The following is a 6,404-nucleotide window of genomic DNA, read 5'->3' as shown; positions in this document are numbered from 1 at the left end:
TTTCAAGGCAATATTCATTGTCTTAAACAGAACGGTGATTACAGGAAACTTATAGAAACAGTGACATGCTTGTTTTTCTGAGGCAAAGCCATTTTAAAATTTTATTTTTTACAACTAACTTTGAGCTACTCCTTACTATCTTATTCTGAATGTGAGGGTAGTTGTAAAACTTTTATTATTGGAGACAGGCCATTCTGTCTTTTGCCTTTCTGAATTGTAAAAAAAGAAGCAAAAAATGAATAATTAAATAAATAATTTAAAAGACTTAAATTCTCAGTAATATCCTTATGCTAGCCTTTGGTGGAGAAGATTCTTGATCTGAGTGGGTACAAACTTTATCTGGGAGAAACTGAAATGTCATAGGGAACAGTCATGAGGAAAAGCACATAGAGATCTGGGTACAAACATAAGTCTTTTCTGCTCCTACTTAGGGGATCATAGAATTTAGAACTTGGAGGGACCTCAACATCTAGGGGTACTTGGTAGAGAGTCTTCTCTGCTACTGATGAATATTGCGGTCTTGGGCAAATCAGTTAACCTGTTAATGTCATTTTCCTCCTCTGTAAAATGAGAATTTTGATCTGATTTCTAAGACCCTTTTCTTTGATACCGTGTGGCTCCTAAGTCCAGTTCCCTCACATTTTACAGGTGAGAAAAGCAAATCCTAGGAAGGAAATTAAACCCTGAGAAAATGTGTGGAGTCAGCCAAATTGGTTTCAGTGGCCCAAGGGTTCTTTGATTCTCTCTTTACTAGCAAAAATCTGCTCTCAAAAGAGAACAAGTTATTTATCCAAGGTCATCTTGATCATAAATGGCAGAATTGGGACTCAAATTCAATGTCTCTTCCACCTTTCCACACTTGTTTTCAAAAGATTGTTAACAAGACTGTAACAGAGTAAATATGTTAAGGGACAATGCTCTAGGGATCTTCTTAGGAATTACAATAAATAAAATGTTTGGCAAGATAAATACACAATAGAATTTTGTTAGAGGCAGAGGCAGAGAGGAAGCACACAGAAAGGGAGCAGAGTGGGAGAGAGAAAGAGAGAGAGAGAGAGAGAGAGAGAGAGAGAGAGAGAGAGAGAAGGAGGGAGGAGCAGGAGAGAGATCTACTTGGGGAACTTTTTAGCACATAAAAACCTATCACTATATATTCTTTTAAATTTAAGAATATAGAGTATCCTTTAGCAATAACACTAATGATATGAGAAACACAAACATTCCTGAAAAAAGGATGTCAATGATCTCTTCTGGGTCCAGTTAGTTTACCTCATTGATCTCCCAATTACTAGCAGAAATTACTAGAGAAAAGAATTCTAATGGCCTACATAAACATATATACATGTGTGTGTATGTATATGGAGACCAATATTTTTTTCTGCTGCTGTACCCTTCCACCTCCCCCCTCCAAAAAAGTGAAATCCTATGATGATTTTTGATGCTCCATCCTTCGGGATAAAAAGAAAAGATAAATCAAATAGGCATCTCTCTTTCGGTTTCCTTGCCCCCATCTGGAAGAGACAAAAACTCTCAGAAGACTGTCCTTAAGATCTATCCACTGTCATATTCCTTTTTGCTAGGATGTAGGATGGCTTGCTTTTTTTCTCTAGATTGGAGACAGTATGGTACCTTCTGCCTTTCAAGTTCTCCCAAATATGACAATTAGTGGAGGTGGATTCCCTCTCTCCTATTTTTCAAAGCACAAATCAGTGTTTAATCAAGGAGATCCTGACCTGTTGTCTAATAAAGAGTATCGCCTCCTCAGTCCAGTCAAATGATGCTTGGTACCCATTTTCTTGAGACCTATTGCTCTGTCTAGAGCTGAGTGGAGGAGGAATGAGTCATTGTCCCAGCCACTTAGAAGGCAACTTATTCTCAGCCAATAATTATGGCATTGTTAAGAATGCTAAGCAAGTATCTTTCTAATAGTATCGGGGTGATAGTAGCTTGGTGAGTGGGAGACATTTCAGTACAAGTCTTTATAAAAAAGAAAAGACAGGTACCCCTGTGAAGTAGGAGAAGATGGGAAAGAAAGGATTTAGACCTTATCTTTTCTTCTATTAATTTGTGTTATGAATAATTTCTTGGTATTTTCCTCAGAAGATAGAATGTAGGCTCACTGGGATAGACAGCAAGGTAATGCAGTGGATAGAGCACCAGGCTTGGAGTAAGGGAGACTTGTCTTTAAGAGTTTAAATCCAGCCTCAGACACTTACTAGCAGTGTGATCCAGGGCAAGAATCTTAATCCTTTTTGCCTCAGTTTCCTCATCTGTAAAACAAACTGAAGGAAAGTAGTAAATCACTCCATTATCACTGCCAAGAAAACTCCAAAGAAGCTCACTAAGAGGCATATGCAACTGAAAAATGGCAAAACAACATAAAAGCATCATTTCATTCTTTGTACTCAGATCACCAGTGTCTTTTTGCACAGTACCTGGCACAGAGGAGAGTCTTAATAAATACTTGTCATTGATTGATGGTGAATCAGGATCTTCTCTAGACATGCAGTCATCTTTGTATAAGACTCAGGGTGGAGTTAGGTTTACATAACATGGCTCCATCCCACAGGAAAGAGATGTCACTTGTTTGCTTGGCAGAAAACTTAAATTATTAATGCATCCACCTTGGGCCAGGAATTGTGCTGTGTACTTTGTCCCTCTATTCTATCAGATGCAGCAGTTATGATGGTTTCTTGTGGGCTGCAGAGCAACCTGGGGACTTTGAAGTATTTGTTTTAAGGATCAAATCATACCCTTTGATTTATTTTGTCACCACCTTTGCACTAGAACCTCATTTAATATTAGCAGGAAAAGCATAACCATTACTTCAGTACCTTCTGAGTCTCTCCTATAGGCAAACTCATTTTTAAAATTCTCTTTTTTACACTAATTTCTGCCATGAGCTTGAATGTAAGCTCCTCAAAAATAGGGATTATTTAATTTATTTTATCCCCAAAGCCTAACAATTGTGTGACATATAGAATTCTTGTAATAAATTTATTGCTCCATTCTGTTGTCCTACGCTTCTTGAAGAGGGGCAGATGGAAGATATGTTTTTCTTAAGGCCTTGGATTCTGCCACAGGACTTGAGGTAGCTAAGTGACACAGTGGGCCTGCAATCTTCATGATTCCATGAGTTTAAATAATGTCTCAGACACTACCTAGCCATGTGATTCTGACAAGTCACTCAACTTCTTTCTGCCTCAGTTTCTTCATCTATAAAATGCCCTCCTGGGGTTATTGTGAGGATAAAATGAGGTATTTGCAAAACATTTGGCGAACCCTAAAATGCTCTATTAATGCTAGTTGTCATGGTTATTATATTCAACAGATATAGCTCAAGTCTGCAAGTTCCCTGGCCCTGAAAAGGATCTTATACAACCATCTTCCTATCTGATTATCTGGAAATTCAATTGAAGAAAGTTTTAATTATCTACAATGCTAAGTTGTTGTTGTTCGGGCAGTTTTTAATCATGCAAGACTTTTTGTAACCCCATTTGTGGTTTTCTTGACAAAGATACTAGAGTAATTTGCTGGCTTCTCCAGATCATTTTAAAGATGAGAAAACTGAGGCAAACATGGTTAAAAGGCTTGTGCAATGTCACATAAATACTAAGTGTCTGAGGCTAGATTTGAACTTAGGAAAATGAGTCTTCTTAATTCTGGGTCCAGCACTCTATGTACTATACCATCTAGCTGTCAGTAAGTACCAGGACAGGAAGGAAGGAAGGAAGGAAGGAAGGAAGGAAGGAAGGAAGGAAGGAAGGAAGGAGGGAGGGAGGGAGGAAGGAAGAAAGATAGAAGAAAAAGACTTTGAAAGGTTTACCTCTTAACCAACATGGTGGCAGAGTATCTGGTATGGAGTTTGCCACCTGCTTAAAAGTTTTGGGGGTTAAAACCTCAAAGCCCTAAGTGGAAGGAATGAAGTCTCAGTAAGCAGTTATTAAGCTCTTGCTATGTGCCATATACTGTTGTAAGTTATAATATCATAGATATACAGTTTGGAAAGACCTCAGAGGTCATTTAGTTCAGCCTCTTCATTTTATAGGAAATTGAGACCCAAAGAGGACCCTTTCCAGTCTCTGAGTAGCTATAGAAGAATTCACCTATCATCTGTGATCATCTTGCTTTGTCAATGGGTAGATTTATGGAAGGAGAAGAGAAAAATCCACTTTTTTGATTAGTGGCACCCAACCAATCATCAGGCTCAAACCTCTTTTGATCTATAAACAGGCAACTGTTTAAACTAAATGTTGGCAATGAAGACAAGAGAGAAGCCAGGAAACACTGCCGAGAAATCTACTTTCTAAAAAGTGGTTGGTGCCAGCTTGTTTATCTTGAGGAGACTTTCCACTTGGATGTCATGTAGCATTAGGATTGATATGAGGAGATAATTAATATTTAATCCCCTGTGAGTAAAACAGATTTCATTTTCCCTTTTGCTTTTCTTAAATCTGACTAGGGATTTATCAGTGTTGCATGTTCCCTTTGCTTAATCCAATTATGACTACTATGTCAAAATAATCATTAGCATTCTTGGTGAGGTCTCCCCTCTTTATGAGGGTGTGTTTTAGAGAATAACTTTGTTTCCCCCATTTTCTTTCTGTTTTTTAAGATGCTTTTAAGCTGGCAATCAAAATGACACTAAATCATTACCCTGTCAAATGGCACTGAGCTATCAAAAGGGATACAGGACTAATCTTTTGAGTTAGGAAGCTCTGAATTCAAATCCTGATTCATGCATTTGCTTAGTTGTGTAGCTCTGGGCAAGTCACCTGTGTCAACCTTAGATTCCTAATCTAAAATGAGAGGGTTATATTCAATAGCTTTCAAGATCTCCAACTTTAAAATCTATGAACCTATGATACATGCTAACTACAGGAAAAAATTTGTGTGATTCTCTTTTCTCAATTTTCTTGTTTCATAGAGGAGAGAGCCTTAGGACCCCAACAAAATAGCCCTTATATCATTGCAAAATAGATGGATAATAGTTGTCTCCCCTTTACAGAAGGGGAAATCAAGTCAGGGCAAGAAACAAAATTGAGGTCAAGTTGATGGAATAATTTGGAATAGAATAATGTATGGAATAATAGCTTACTTTTATTTAGACCTTTTATACCTCCAAAATACTTTATTTACTTTGTCTCCCTTTAGATTCAAAATAATTCCATGTGGTTGGAAGTAAAAGTAGTATGGTTGGTAATACAAGTTTTATGGTCCTCCTTTTTTCAGAAGATGAAACTGAACTTCAGAGAGATTAAATGATTAAAGTCACATGGTACATGGCTGAGCTGGAACTCAGATATTCTGAGGTTATAGCCCACTGTCTACACCTTAAGTGTTGCAGTGGATAGAGCACAGGACATGAAGTCAGGAAGACTAGAAACTTATTCTGTGTAATCTGGGGTGTCACTTAATTTCTTTCAACCTCAGTTTCTTCACCTATAAAATGGTTAATAATAGCACCTATCTCACAGGGTTGTGAGGATCAAATGAGCCAGCATTTTGTAAACATTCAAATGCCATATAAATGCTAGACTATGGAGTTTTGTTTCAGGCTTCCAACCAACCCATCTTCCTGAAGCATAAAGGATCCCCTAATTAGAAAGCCCCACCAAGATGGCAAGTGTCAGCATTGATTGTTCTATGGCCATTGACCTCTCCAACCTAGACTTTCCTAATTTAAGTCATTAGACTATCTTCTTATTATAAGATGATTCCCCATTTCCTTTGCAACATATGTTTTTGAGTAGGAAATTAGTTAGCTCCAAGTCTGTTTTTTCTATTATCCTTCCCTTCTGCTTTTACTTTAAGCCTGAAGAGAATTCATTTTTCTGCCCAAAAGCCATCCTGTTTCTGACTGACAGCAATAGTTAGTTGCTATAGAAAGCTGAAGTGCTACAGTTACTTCACGCATTGTAGACAAGAGGAATAATGTGAGGAGCAGCCCCTGCTTCTCCATTACTAAGTAGATTCAAATCAGCCAACCATAGTTCTATCTGGCCTGGTGCCATCCTTTGAACCAAGTAAATAAAGCCTCTCCCATCCCTCCAGTCCCACTCCCTTGTATACACACCGGTATGTGGGAGAGGTTGAGGAATCTTTGAACAGTACTTGGTGAGTCCAAAAGGTACAAGTATGGTCCTTATCATAAAATCTACTGTCTTGTCATGGCTTGGAGGTAACCTTTGCCAGAGAGCCTCCTGCAAATTCTGGCAAGTTCTACTAAGAAGGGAAGCCTTCAGTATAGACCCAGGGACGGTCTGAGTCTGTTATCTAAGGTTATTTACCTTAATTTTTAGTGGATCATAACCAGAAAGTTTCAATGATGTGCTGAATTTTTTTTGCCCCCTAGAAACTCACAAAAACCATCTGGATGTATGAACAAATGAATGAATAAATAA

General features: G+C 38.0%; 1 protein-coding gene across 1 annotated transcript in view; it reads left to right on the top strand.

The window, feature by feature from the left end:
* The window catches only part of XYLT1 (xylosyltransferase 1), a 414,523-nt gene that overhangs the window by 343,060 nt on the left and 65,059 nt on the right, over window positions 1-6,404 (top strand). The gene's annotated exons all lie outside the window — the stretch shown is intronic.

This window comes from Sarcophilus harrisii, chromosome 1, assembly GCF_902635505.1.
Source record: "Sarcophilus harrisii chromosome 1, mSarHar1.11, whole genome shotgun sequence".
Classification (NCBI taxonomy): Eukaryota; Metazoa; Chordata; class Mammalia; order Dasyuromorphia; family Dasyuridae; genus Sarcophilus; species Sarcophilus harrisii.
This window is presented reverse-complemented; position numbering and strand designations above follow the sequence as displayed.